At 39.4% G+C, this 14,911-nt stretch overlaps 1 protein-coding gene across 2 annotated transcripts in view; it reads left to right on the top strand.

Moving 5' to 3' along the window:
- Positions 1 to 14,911, top strand: part of GPC3 (glypican 3) — a 448,983-nt gene that overhangs the window by 94,987 nt on the left and 339,085 nt on the right. The gene's annotated exons all lie outside the window — the stretch shown is intronic.

The following is a 14,911-nucleotide window of genomic DNA, read 5'->3' as shown; positions in this document are numbered from 1 at the left end:
ATACACAGTACACAGGCAATTAGAGCACGCAGGGTAGGTTGTTTTTCTCATTTAAAGTATTCTTTGCTCTGGAAATTGGTCCTCCGGTGGAGCATGTCTGTCTGTGTTTCTGGTTGAGTGTCAGCGACAAATGGTGCATGTGCACATAATACTGATGGGGATTCTTGGTGCACAGTGAGCAGGAAAAGCCCTTTGCAATACTGTGAGGGATTCTGGAAGGTATTTTAGAATTTGAAGGGGCTTAAGGCTTGATTCCGCTGCTGATATTGAATTGCAGCATGACCAAATGATTAACAAACTTGTCTTTCTTGAAATATCTTAGGGCAGAGAGGTTCTCAAGTGATTGCAAATTGGTTAATGACTTTAAAAAGCATGTTTCTTGCTGCAAACAAGTAACTTGGCTGCATTTTCCTAAACAATTGGGTTTGTTTAGAAGGTAGCTATATAGATCAAGATATACTGAACTAGAAAGATTGTGTTACTTTTTTGGTAAATCTCAGAAAAAGCTCTACAGTTCAGGGTGATACTTTGAAGACTAGTACCTCAATTTATTTTAAATAACGTTATTTCAGCATTACCATCAGTGATTATAAAAGTTGCAACACATTCCAATTGTAACATTTTGGGTTGCTTTCATTATCTTTCTGACTTTTTTCTGATCTTTGAATAGATCTCATTTACAATTTCCTGGAAAAACAACCAGTCTTTTCCCATGGGGGATCACATTATATAATTTTCCCTCATTATCAAGTAGAAGATCGAGTTAGCAAAGCTAAACAGGTAGGCAAGGCAACCGTCAATGTCGATTGGTCTTTTCATTTTTAAACATCAGTATTCAAATGAGGAAGGTTGTTATTGTTGTAATCTATTCACTGTGTGAGAGTGAAAGCAATAAGGTGCTGTCTGTGGGCCTTTGATCTTTACCAGGGAACGGTGAGAGAGAATATGTGGCCAAATGTGGTTGGTGACTTGCCAGGGTAGGTTCACATTTCTGAGAAACTGGCTGTGGTTGTACAGTTAACATCAGTATTCTGTTTTCAACTCATATTAATAGGTTGTTGAAAGTTCAAGTGAACATTGTTGAAGTTGAGTGAGTGAAAAATTATTTAATAGCGTCTGTTAAGTATAAGAGGAGATCATTCACTGCTAGCTTCCATCAGGATATCTAATTTCTCCTTGAGGACCTGACCCGATTTTCTATCATATGAGGGTCAGATTACCATTTACCTCGAAGTCAGCTACTGTGCTCATAAAAGTTGTGTTTATTTTCTCTCTCTCAGATATTTGGCCGTAAACATTGGGTTAGAAGCATCATTGGACTTTTGTCCTCCTTTTACAGAGCTTTGTCTTAGTGGACTTGTTCTGCTTTCTCCCTTACCTTTACATTCAGTTTTATGGGATTGTACAGAAAAATTTTCATAAAAGGAAATGGTTGATGACTTTTATCTTTTTAAAGAGTTTAAACTATGAAAAAAGGGATAGTCTTTGAGTCAAACAAGGTAGTGATAGTTGGTTCAAAAAATAATAAGGATTCTAATAAGGATTGTATTCTTGTTTTTCTTTAAAAATATATAGATCAAGGGCTTCCCTGGTGGCGTAGTGGTTGAGAGTCCGCCTGCCGATGCAGGGGACATGGGTTCGTGCCCTGGTCCGGGAAGATCCCACATGCCGTGGAGTGGCTGGGCCCGTGAGCCATGGCCACTGAGCCTGCGCGTCCGGAGCCTGTGCTCCGCAACGGGAGAGGCCACAACAGTGAGAGGCCCGCGTACCGCCAAAAAAAAAAAAAAATATATATATATATATATATATATATCAATTCATTGGATTGTCCTTACTGTTTCCATTCATCAGCCTTCTCAATTGATCATTTGACTGATAGACCTCTCAATATCGCCAATTTTTGAATTTTCATTTAGGTGTTACAGAGATAATCACTGAGTTGTTTGATTTTGCATTTGAAGCATGCTCTGTAGAAGCTTGCATTCTATACATAGATAGACTAAACCTTTAAAAAGCCATAGATGGAAATTTGGGTAATTTTCTTATCACTCAGGATGGGGGAGGGGATGGGGAGGCAAAGCACTTAATCCTATGCAGATAATTTACTGATGTCTCAGTTTTTTTGTGTGTGTGTGGTATGCGGGCCTCTCACTGTTGTGGCCTCTCCCGTTGTGGAGCACAGGCTCCGGACGCGCAGGCCCAGCGGCCATGGCTCACGGGCCCAGCCGCTCTGCGGCATGTGGGATCTTCCCAGACCGGGGCACGAACCTGCGTCGCCTGCATTGGCAGGCGGACTCTCAACCACTGCGCCACAAGGGAAGCCCGATGTCTCAGTTTTAAAATATCTCCTTGGATGTACTGTGGCCCTTTCTCTTTGAGGTTTTCTCAATCCAACAAAGCACAGTAATCCATTGAACACATTAAAAATTCTGTCATTTATACCTCTAATTTGTTTTTTCTAAAATTTTTATTGGAGTATAGTTGCTTTACAATGTTCTGTTAGTTTCTGCTGTACAGCAAAGTGAATCAGCTGTACGTATGCATATATCCCCTCTTTCTTAGATTTCCTTCCCACTTAGGTCACCACAGAGCATTGAGCAGAGTTCCCTGTGCTATACAGTAGGTTCTCATTAGTTATCTATTTTATACATAGTAGTGTACATATGTCAATCCCAATCTCCCAGTTCATCCCACCTCCCATTTCCCCCTTGGTATCCTTAAGTTTGTTCTCTACATCTGTGTCTTTCTTTCTGCTTTGCATATAAGTTCATCTGTACCATTTTTCTAAATTCTACTTATAAGTGATATTATACGGTATTTGTTTTTCTGACTTACTTCACTCTGTATGACAGTCTCTAGGTCTATCCACATCTCTGCAAAGGGCACTATTTCGTTCCTTTTTATGGCTGAGTAATATTCCATTGTATATATGTGACGCATCTTCTTTATCCATTCCTCTGTTGATGGAACCTCTACTTTCTATATTTGTCTTGTATACTCCCATTTTCCTACATTTTGCCAAGTGGACATTTGACTTTTGTATAATTTTCTAGTATTGCTCTCTTCTCTAGCAGTTTATAGGTTTTAAGTTTGTCTTATGGACTGGAGGCCTTGCCAGTGATGAGAGCTAGGTGAATGTACCGCATCCTCATTTGTCATACTTACTGAACAGAACACTTCTTCACTTGACTCCTGCAGCCATGTGGACATTTTAGCTGTGTATCTAACTGGGCAAAGTAGTGGCACATCCTTTCTCATCTTAGAAAACCAACATGTTGTATAGCTAAAATAATTCTAGGGAGTTTTCAACAGATTCTGACCCATATTATTAGGTACTATGTATAGAATGAGAAGAAAAGATAAGAAGTACATTTAGGGTGTGGAAAAGTCAATCAAAGCCAACAGAAGGAACTTTCTCAGTGCAATTCTTTGCAGAAACGCTTTTTTTTTTTTTTTGGTATTTGCTCCAAAGTTGAATTACTTAATTTTTGTCTGTTGACAGTGAGGATTTGAACTTCTCTAACAATAATAGTATGATCTTATTCTTGTAATATTATCTTAGAATTTACAAGTATACTTTCACAAATATCTCATATAGTTTCCAAAATGGTGGTAGAGAGGCAATATTACTTAAAATTCTTTTTTCTGATTATAAGTGCAATGCATGTTTTTAAAGAAAATTTGAAAATGATGAGTATAAAAAGACAATAAAAATCATCCATAATTCCTTCTAAAGATAACAATGGTTCAATAGTTCATATCTTGGCTTATTTCCCTCCAGTCTCTTTTCTTTGCAAATGTGTGTTTGTATTACCGTTTGCATTATGTTATACGTACTGTTTTTTTTTTTTTAATTTATTTATTTTTGGCTGCATTGGGTCCTTGTTGCTGCGTGCGGGCTTTCTCTAGTTGTGGAGAGTGGGGACCACTCTTCGTTGTAGCGTGCGGGCCTCTCATTGAGGTGGCCTCTCTTGTTGCGGAGCACGGGCTCTAGAGTGCAGGCTCAGTAGTTGTGGCACATGGGCTCAGCAGCTGTGAGTCATGGGCTCTAGAGCACAGGCTCAGTAGTTGTGGAGCACGGGCCCAGTTGCTCCGTGGCATGTGGGATCCTCCCAGACCAGGGCTTGAACCGTGTTCCCTGCATTAGCAGGCGGATTCCCAGCCACTGCGCCACCAGGGAAGCCCATACATACTGTTTTGAAACCCACTTTTCTGCTATTTATTTATTGTGAAACTTCTAGTTCACTAAGTATTTTTCTAAATACTGCATAGTTTCCATTGTATGGATATAGCCTAATTTATTTGGACTTGATCATCTATTTGGATTGTTTCTGACTTTTCCAACAAGAGCTCATGCTGTGATTAACATTCTGGGACATAAATATTTGGGTGCATTTCTGATTCTTTGATCAGGATAAATTCTTAAAATTTCAGGATTACTGGGTCTAAAAACATGCATGAAGCTGTAAAATTCTTTGATGTGTTTTCCAAATTACACTTTGAAAAGTTGTTTCTGTTTAGTCACACCAACGTTGTATAAGTAAAGAACAGTTGATATTATCCCTACTTTACAGGTGTAGAAGCTCAGGTCTAGAGAGATTCAAGACTTGCCCAGGGTCATAGGACTAATATCACTTGGTTCTCTGACAGTTCTATCTTCTTTCCACTCGACCACTGCTATAGTAAACTTAGTGACAGATCTGTAGTGATTTAGCTGTGCAATTTGTGAAGGAAAACTTCATGCAGCCATGGCCTTAAAATAAATTTAGTTCTGTCATTATTTACAAACTCTAATGTGTTTGGAATTTGATATATAATGAGGACTAAACATGAGTGCATGGGTCACTTCCCAAAGGCACTCTTTTATATTTGCAATATGTTTTCTGACTTACACCTAAAATATCCACTACAGAGGTTATGCTTAACTGAGAAATAATAGCCTAAAGTCATTTTGTGGTTCTTTTTCTTGGTCACAAAAAGGTGGTTTAAAGTATTATTCTTTATTAAGTAATACTGTTTCCAGTTCAGCATCAAGACATTGAAAAGATTACTTCTGTCAGGATTAAATCTTCTCTCAAACCATAATAAGTAACTCTTAACATCTACAAAGTGAATTGAAACTTTTATTGACTCTCGTTTTTGGAAAAAGAAGGGAAAAAAAACACATAATTTTTATGTCAAGACTTCAGAATGAGATGGGATATAGCAATTAAAGATGGTTTCCTTAATTGGAACATAACCAAACCAAATGTGGGAAGTAAAACAAACATCCACCCCACCACCACCAAAACAAAAACAAAACAATACTGCCGAAAGGAAAAAGCACATCAGTAGGCTTCACTTCTTTCCCATAGTACGCACTCAGTTCTTAGAACAGCTCGGCCCCATGGCCTTCACAGGATGGCCCATTCACAATTTCTAGTTCACCAGGGAGCCATAGCCGGACTCTGCTGAAAGCCTCTTGCTCTTTGTCTTAGAGAATCAATGTGATAACATTGTTTTGCTTCTGGATTCCAAGGTACTGCAATAGATAGGACATAAACTGGAACTAAAACATTCAGATTCTGAAAGCTGGGGTAAGGCTTTATCTTCTTTGAGGCTGTGTTTTCTTTTGTATCACCTTACCCTGGGAGCCCCCCCTACGTGTTTAATAGGTACCATTGCTTCTGGAGTTAGGAGTACATTGCTGGAAGTCTTCTTTTTGTATCCTGATATGCCTTTGGGGGGAAAGAAGCTTTCCGAGTGTTAACAGGGTCTGTATTCTGTTTTAGGCCCTTGTCATTATTATTTCAAATCTTATTATCTTAATGAAATAGGAGTCAATGTAATATGAATTTTGTTATGTTTGACAAAAATTAAAGATGCCTAGGAATGGTGATCATGTTACACTAATTGCCTGAATGTGGTGTTAATGTTCTTTACTTCAGTTGTTTTGTGTTGGTTGAACAACTTGGGTAGATGGCAAATCTCCACGGCTTCAGTAATAAAGATCTAAATAGCCTAATAATGTTTCTGAATGTAGCAGTTCTTCAGTGTTTCAGGAAATGACTATTTTTTCCCAGCTTTATTGAGACATAATTGACATACTGTCTGAGTTTAAGGTGTACAGTGTGATGATTTGATATATGTATATATCATGAAATGATGACCACAACAAGGTTAGTTAACACATTCATCACCTCACATAGTTACATTTTGTGTGTGTGTGTGTGTGTGTGTGTGGTGAGAACTTTTAAGACTTACTCTCTTAGCAACTTTCAAATACACAATACAGCATTGGTAACTATGGACACCATGCTGTATATTACATCCTCAGAACTTATTCATGTTGTTACCCTTTGAGCACCATCACCCAAGGAAATGACAATTTCTTATCAAGGTGTTTACACTGAATTCAGGCAATGATAATAGTGTAGGTCTCTGTTGCTTAACTGTTTTCAGACAACAAGAACTATATTTTGAATATGTGCATCTTCCGAAGTTAGATTCGCAAGAATGTCCATGTTACGGTAAGCATCTTGAGACAGATATCAGGTGATGGGTTCATTCAATCTACAAGTATTTATTGAGCATCTACAAAGTGCCAAGCACTGCGCTGGGTACTGTGAGGGTGGTATGTAAGATGCGATTTCTACTCTCAAGGGGGGTTTATAGTCTAGTTGACAGAGGGGTCATGCACATGCTATTCCCTTTTGAGCTAAACCCGAATGATGAAGAGAAGCTATTGATGAAAGGATATGACAGACTGTGACATGTGTTGTATATATAATGGCCTGAACAAAATCTTTGAGCCAGGAAAAATGAGCTTTGTGGGTGCCAAAGTAACTATTTGGGCTGGAATAAAAGGTTCCTTAAAGGGAATAGTGTAGTGGAAGAGAAAGTTGAAAAGGCAGGCAGGGGAACAGAAGACCCTCATTTCCATTTCCCAGCTGTTTTCTAGGGCTATATGCCTACAACTCAATAAATATGAATAAACTTTTTAAAACTTGTCTAGTTTAAAGCAACACCCAAGGAACAATATCTTGAGTTAATCTGTATAACATGTAGCATTGTAAAATAACCCTTCACGGTGTCCTACTTTAAACAGCCCCCTTTGTAGTCTCTGCATATATCATGTGGGCCACCCAATGAGATCAGTTGGAAATGAGAGACTTGGATTAGAAAATTTGCCAGAGTGGTTAACATCTCATTGGATCAAGCTGAGCAGCTGTGTGATTTCAAACTCACTACTTTCTAGTTAAATGATGTAGTATGTATTTCTGGATATTTGGAAGTAAAAGTTGTTGATCAAATGATCTCATATATGAGCCCTTCATATGAGACACTCCACTAGCCAGGGGATGGCTCAGAATCTGTCCTTGTCACATTATCTGTTTTTTTTTTCTTGTTCTGTCTTGGCCACTGCCTTCATGTGTCATGTTCTTTTAAAAGCAAGACCCTAGAACTTTACCTTTCACGTCAACATTCTAAGGTGAATTTTCTGATGCATTTAATTAATGGCAGGGAACCAGAGGTAGGGGCAATTGCAAATGGTAGATGATGAATAACTCATTTATATGGGACTTGGAAAGTCTGTTTATACTTACATTTGACTATGAGTGAGTCTGTTTTTGAAATTCACTTTCAAGCTAAATAATGAAGTCTTACTGTAGAGGTCTGACTTGAGCTGCTGAGAGGCTGGCCTAATTTACTGCAACTGCTCCATGCTGGGTAGAGAACAAAAACATCGCCAACATATTACTTACATAGTATCATTCTAAGTCTAACTGATATGTCTAACTGAAATATTTTATTCTGTGGCTTACAGCTATTTCCTCGTAGTTTGTTCTCAACAAATATGGAAGGGACCACAATCAGAGGACTTAAAAAGGAAAAGTAAGATAGTTATGTATAGGGAACTATAGGGAAAGAAATATAAGCATAAAATGGAAGGATTAGAGTTCAACGACATAAACAAATCTTTAAAAGATTGTATGAAGTAAAGGAGTTGAAGCAAAACTAAGATACAAAGACATTTAATGCTCAAGTAGTTGTTGGTCAGACCAAACCAAAAAAGCTGTCTCTGAGATTTAAAAAAAAAATGGATGGTTTATGCACTCCCAAAATGCAATTGCAAAAGATTGGGGGGTGGGGGCAGATGGCTATAGAACATGGAATTTAGGAGGATTGTAAAATTATTCTAGAAAAAACAATAGAGAATAATCATGTTCCTTAACAAGAAGGACATGTCCATAAAAATGTCATTGTGATTTAGTGATTTTGGAGTACAAATTAGATCCCTGGTAAACCTTGGGAACTCTTCTTAGGTATCATAATTAGAACTGGATCATTTCTGTGCTTTCCAGGAGTCTGCTTCTGAAGATCAGCGTCTGTTTTGTAATTCAATAAGCCATTGTGGATTTAAATCTTATGGATGTGTCTAACTCAATTTTGGGGAAACTATGTACTTTCAGTCATTAGAACCTCTAGGTTTGAATAATGTAATGCATTCCATATACTTAAACCAGCTTCTTCCCACGCCATCACCCATTTTAATCTGTTTCAAGCTTAACTTTGTTTACTTTCAAAAGTCTTCTTTATCTCTACTGCATTAGGATTTGGCGAATGAGTTCACTTCACCTCATCAATATCCATTATTTGACAGACTGATTACATCCCTTCTCAACCTCAATCTATTTTGACTGAAGTGCCTGAGGTCTGTAATCTGCCTTCATATAGCACCCCCTGAAGATATCGGCCAACTTTCTCAAGCTTTATTCTGTCTTGTCACCGGGGAGCCCAGAATGGTATGTTGCAACCCAGGTGAAAAAGCCTCTTGCTTATACCCCTGGCACCATTTTGTGCATTTTAATACTTTGTGGATGGTTGACATCCCAGCAACATTCTTTGGATTTTTTGTGGGGGGAATATACACATTGGGCTTGGCATAGTATTTTCTGTACTTTGTATTGGCTTGTGTACCTGGGAATCTGCAGAGTTGTCTGTGATATTTGTTCAATGGCAAAAGAATGCCAAAGGGTAGTGTTTATGCCTGGCATCATTTTAAAATTCATTAGTCTTGCGTTTTACTTTTGTAGTAAACTTCTGGGATGGCAGCCCGCCAGGGCCCATTAACCAAAGTTGAGAAGACTACATGGTTGAGGTTCCAGCCGTCTGTTACCTGTACAATTCCTGCCAGTCAGATGACTTTCACTAGGGCTACTTTATGAGGGTATAAAAACTTCTTAGCAAATTCAGCTTTTTATTAGGTACTGCACAGTTCCTATTTCAGGAAGACAGGCTTTACCAGGAAAGGAAAGACTTTTAAGATCTCTCTGTGGGTGCCTTTTAAACATGTTAGCCACCTTGGCAGTTGTCACTAAGTGAGGGAGGCAGTTGTCATTTAAAAGGGATGGCTTTCACATCTGTGATTTGGGGACACAAAGTGAGGTAAATGCCCTAGCCACTGGGCTTTTATGTCAGGCAAGTTTCTTCAAACATTGATGCCGTTCCTACCCCAAATTTCTTGAACAATAGTTAAACCCATACAGCAAAATAGAACTGAAGGAAAAAGAGAGGCTGACTTTGAAGCCAGAAGGCAAATGATCCGTTGAAGTAGCCAGGCTCACTTGAGTTGTGAAAACTTAGAAACACCATCTGTATCTTCCTTTCTTCCTCTCTTCTCATCTCTATTTCCCTCCATCCCCATCCTTCTCAAGGTCCCATCAAAAGCCCGAAGCAGTATAGGAACAAGGAAAAGACAATTGGGAGGAAGGAGAAATCATTCTAGTTTTTTAGCTGCTTTCTCTCCACCTCCACTTTAGCACTCCTTATCACATGAATAGTGTTGAACTCTAAAGGACCATGAATTATACTAACGAAACCAGGAATGTGTCTTTAACTGACGATGTTAAATGTTTTAGTGACATCAAGATGCCCACAGAGGCAGTTAGGTAGCCATACACAACTAGTTTTTTTTTTTTCTGCGAGAAGCTACATTCGCATCCTTTAACGTCCCCTTGACATTTATATACCAAGGAGAATGTCTGAAACTCAGAGAAAAAAATACATGAGGTTCATGGGTACTTGAGACAGAAAATTGCACTTTTTCTTCCTGTCATGTTTCTTAAAAGTGTTTGAGGAAAATGTTGTATGATGTGCCTGGAGACAGTTAATGTAAAAGGTAACCTGTCATCATCTTCAAGTTCTTTGGATATTAAACAGGGTTGAAACCAGTTTAAGGGACAATATCCTGTTTGGCATCCTTGTTGCTCCCTTTGGAAGGACTAAATATATCGGCCCCATTTTCACTATTGTATGGTTATCTTTCTCAATGTGAGGTAACATGATTCTACTTAATGTGTACTGTACATTTGCACTACTCAAGGATAGTGAACTGCCCCTTTATACCACCTAATCACTTCTTTCATCTTACTTTATATGTGGTTAAAAATTCTTGCCTGGATTTTTTTTTTTTTTTTTTTTTGCTGTACGCAGGCCTCTCACCATTGTGGGCTCTCCCATGGCGGAGCACAGGCTCCAGACGCGCAGGCTCAGCGGCCATGGCTCACGGGCCCAGCCGCTCCGCGGCATATGGGATCCTCCCGGACCAGGGCACGAACCCGTGTTCCCTAGCATCGGCAGGCGGACTCTCAACCACTGCGCCACCAGGGAAGCCCTAGCCTGGATTTTTTTTATTCAAGGCTTTTATTGTTTAAAAGGAAATTCTTCTGGGAGTGGCAGTTCGTGGTGATGGTTGTTAATAGTTGCTTGGCATCACGTGTAGGAAAAGGATGGCGTGTCAAACAAAGATTTATTGTGCACTTGCTATGTGAGCTGTGCTGTGTAAAGCACTGAGCACAATGTCCCTTGCGTTGGAGGTGACAGATGATGAAGATCTTAACTTGGGCAGTAGCGGTGGAGATAGAGAAAAGCTGGAGATGGGTGTGAGAAACACTGAGGAAGAGAGAACTGATAAGCCTTGATGACTAGATGGATAAGGATGAGTGAGAGGAAGGAATGAAAGATTTTTTACTTTCACAGCTATTAGTAATTGGGAACTAGCATGGTGATGCCGTGAGTAGAGACGGGGAGGTCAGTTGAAGCAATGAAGATTGTGGGGCAGTCACTACAGGAGGGAAGATGATGACTTTAGTAATGCTGAGCTTGCTCTATGGGTGACCACCCCCTATGGGGAGGTGTCCAAGAGGGAGACGGAAATATGGACCTAGAGCTCTGGAGAGAAGTTGAGACTTACAGAGAAATCTAAGAGTTACCTATATAAGGCATCGTAATTGAAATCACAAAAGTTGGAAAGTTTGCCAAAGAAGAGCTTTTAGAGGAGGACCAGCAAAGGAATGGCCAAAGAATCCGAATGAAAACCTTGCGAGTATGTTAGCATAGAAGGCAGAGAGGCTGAAGCAGGAGCGGTGTCAAATACTACAGAGAAGTAGAAAAGGATGGAGATTAGAAGCAGCCATCATGTTTAGCAACTGTGAAGTCGTAGGTGACATTTGAGAACCAAATTTCATTCGAATGGTAGGCATGAAAGCCACATTAATTGGAGTTGAGAAGTCAGTGTTGATTCCTCTTTTAGTGTATTTGGGAGTGGAGGGCAGGAGATTGTGGTATCTTGAGACAGGAGGGAAAGAGAAAAGATTGGTGAAGAGACGGCAAGTGTTAAGACAGAGAGGCAGGACATCATAGGAACTCATGTCTAATATCTTCAATTTTATCCAGTAAAGTAAAAGAGGAGTGTCATTTGCTAGAAGTAAAGAGGACAGGATTGGGTTTGGGGCTTGGGAAACTTGGGAAGAGTGAAAAACGGGAAAGGCTTAGACTGGCTGTCCTGGAAAATGCCGGGTAGTCCACAAGATATAAATAAAAGGCTTGCTTAACATCAACCAGGGCTCAGCTAAGGTTAAGCTATATTTTGAATTTATACCGTCAAAATGGCAAAATTTCAAGTTTTACTGGAGAAAGTCATGAAATTAAGAATGGGAGCAGAGAAAGGAAATGATTTGGGAGTTGGCAAATTGATGATAGAGTCACACAGTGAGGACTTTTGGGGAACTACCAAGAGCATTGGATATTTGGAAAAAGAAAAGTGATTGCTTCAATCATACACTTTCCAACCATGCATTCCTTTTGAAATAAGTGAAATTAATTGTACTTCCAAATGTGGCTTGGAAAAAAAGATCCCCTCCACCCCCTAACTTATTGCTGTTAGAGTGATGATTGGTACGTCATCACTGAAAAAAAATCAGAGTTGAATTTCCATGTGTGAAAACTCATTGAAGCCATATGAAACATAAAGTGGTGATTTCTGTAGTTGCCCAGGACTCTTAGAACCAAAAAAAAAAAAAAAGTTACTCTCCTTCTCCACCCCTTGGAAAGTTCACATTACTATTCTGAGCTCGTTAGTTATTAAAGCAGGCTGGGCTATTCAAGCTTGAAATGTGTGTTGCCATGGTTTGTGTCAATATTCTTTCCCATCATGCTTACAGTTGCTTGTGTTCAGTGAACCCCAACAGGTGTGACTTAACGTAGAACCTAAAGAAAGACGCATGAAAACATCTGTTAGCACTAGATTCTGCGTGCACTTCGAATGAAGTTGTAATTGTGACATTTACTTTTACTTACGAAGGTTGATTTTGCAAGGCATTCCTTCTAAAACTCATTAGTTCTTCCTAGGCACCATGCATCTGATCTAAGATGACTATTCTTGTGAGCAGCACAGAAGCTATTAAATCTAGCTCATATTTTCTGAGACGTAGAGGACTGTCATGTTTACCTCTAGAGACACCCAGTTTTCTACCATTACATTTCCTCTTCAAGTTTTAACTGTGTGAAAGAAAAGGATGGGAACAGGGGCGAAGAAAGGTGGGTAATGCTGAATACCGGAAGAAGCCTTGAGGTCAGTGAAAGGAACTAGGGAAATCACGTCTAGTCTCATCTCCATTCCACTTAAGATCTGTGATAGTTGTTTCTGGAGGCTTTTTTGGTTTTTCAGAACTTCTCCGTGTGTGTTATTAAAACTTGTCTGTTCCCCTATAGTTATTAGCTGTAAAACCCTTTACAAAACCTCAAAAGGGTTTCTGGGCTTAAGTGGATACAGATGGGGAAACTATATAGCTGTGTTCTGCTTGGCCATGAGCCCAAGAGAAAACCTGAGTCAAAGAATAAGTGTTGGCAGCAGAGGAGTGGAGGCAGCGGGCCAGCACCTAGGGCCTATTGAAAAGAAAGTGAATGAAGGTCGATGAGAAGGACTCCAGAAAGGGCCCAAGAGAGGGTGGGTGCCCTTTTCAAACAGCACCTTCTTATGAGGTCTTGTCTTTTTCCTCCAGCTGGAACTCATCTTCCCTTGCTCTAGACTTTATGTGTAGCCCTTTAAAGGAAACTATTATTTAGCATCTTGTGTTTGTTGTTGTTATTATTTGGTACTTTAGCAGCTAATTGTAAACATCTTATCTCCCCAGTTAGACTCTGAGCTCCTTGAGGGGAGATGTGATGACTTTCTCGTTCTCTCTCCCACAGCACAGCATCTGCCCCAGTGTCTTGCCCAGAGTGACTGTTTGTTAAATTTTGACTGATTGAACAAGTGAATGTGGGCTACAGCACGCCGTTTCTCCCAATGATCCTGCAAGTATTTTCTGAGCACTACCGCTATGGGGATAGACGAGATTTTCGAGATGGAGGCCTGCTCTCCAGGAGCTGCCTATCTAGGCGGGAGGACCAGACACCAAAGACTATTCTACCTGTGATTCTTTAGGCTTCATTCAGTTCTGTGCTTGTGGTGACTTGTTCATGTGTTTTTCTCATTTCCCCAGTTGCAGTTTTAGCTAACTTTCTCTTTGCTCTGAAAACTATTATCAATTTTCCTTCAGCCATTTATTTTCTGGGCCCGGGAGCCTAGTAATTCAGTATCTGATTCAGTGAAGACTCATTGCCAGACCTGACAGTGACGGTAACAAACTCCTTCCTGGGAGTTACTCAGCCATTTCAAGTCACAAGAGAATCTTATTCAGGCACTAAATGCCTAGCCTAGGAGCCTGAGAGAGAATGATTGGTTCTTTCCTTAGTAGCTTCGACCCCAGAGGGCCACTTGCATCTCTTATTTACCTGTTCCCTTTTCTAGGTCTGATGACTGACTAGAGAGGTTTTGGGGCTTGATCTCCAAAAAAACACAGAAGTTCTTTGAAAATGACTTTAGTTTTTTTGAAGAACACTGAAGTAGCAGGTTAGTCGGGCCTTTTTTTTTTAATTGGGGAAATTCCATTTCCTGTATTTGCTAAGAATATTATGAATGAGTTAACATGTTACTGTAGGTTAAGATAATCTAGAAATGTATCTGGAAAATCTATTTCAATTACCTTCTGGGTGCTTTTAGTGAAAATAATAAATTTCAAAGAATTAGGAGAGTCATAAAAATAAGTCTTATGAGGGGAGTATGTCTCATTTTTCACCTTCAAAATTAAATATGCACTGTGGAATTATGCACTGCCAGGGTCACTGCATTGCTTGTGGGCGTTAATAGCTGCCATAGGTAACTTCTGAAGGAGGTGAAAGGACCATTTCCCATAACACAGAGATTAAAGCATGCAATTTACTGAAAATCTCCTAAATAAATAGCGACCTAATGCTCAATTGTGCATTAAAAGGAATGCTGCTTCATATTTACAATTTGCATATGGATACCCTGTTGAAACTTGTATTTGCATATATAAGGTATTGATTTTGGTTAATGGAACATGATGTCATTTCTCTTTAGCTTCTTTCGACTTAAGTATCATTTTCTTCCTCGTATTGCTCACATAGAGGAAGGCAGAAAAATAACTTCAGATGATTGTGTCTGGAAATACTACATACAGTGGTCTGTTTTTATTCCAGTTTTTCATATTTAAATTGTCTATATACCTTAGTAATCTCAGTA

This window comes from Phocoena sinus, chromosome X (genome assembly GCF_008692025.1).
Source record: "Phocoena sinus isolate mPhoSin1 chromosome X, mPhoSin1.pri, whole genome shotgun sequence".
Taxonomy (NCBI): domain Eukaryota; kingdom Metazoa; phylum Chordata; class Mammalia; order Artiodactyla; family Phocoenidae; genus Phocoena; species Phocoena sinus.
Note: the sequence above shows the minus strand (reverse complement) of the source record. Positions and strands in the feature narration are given on the sequence as shown.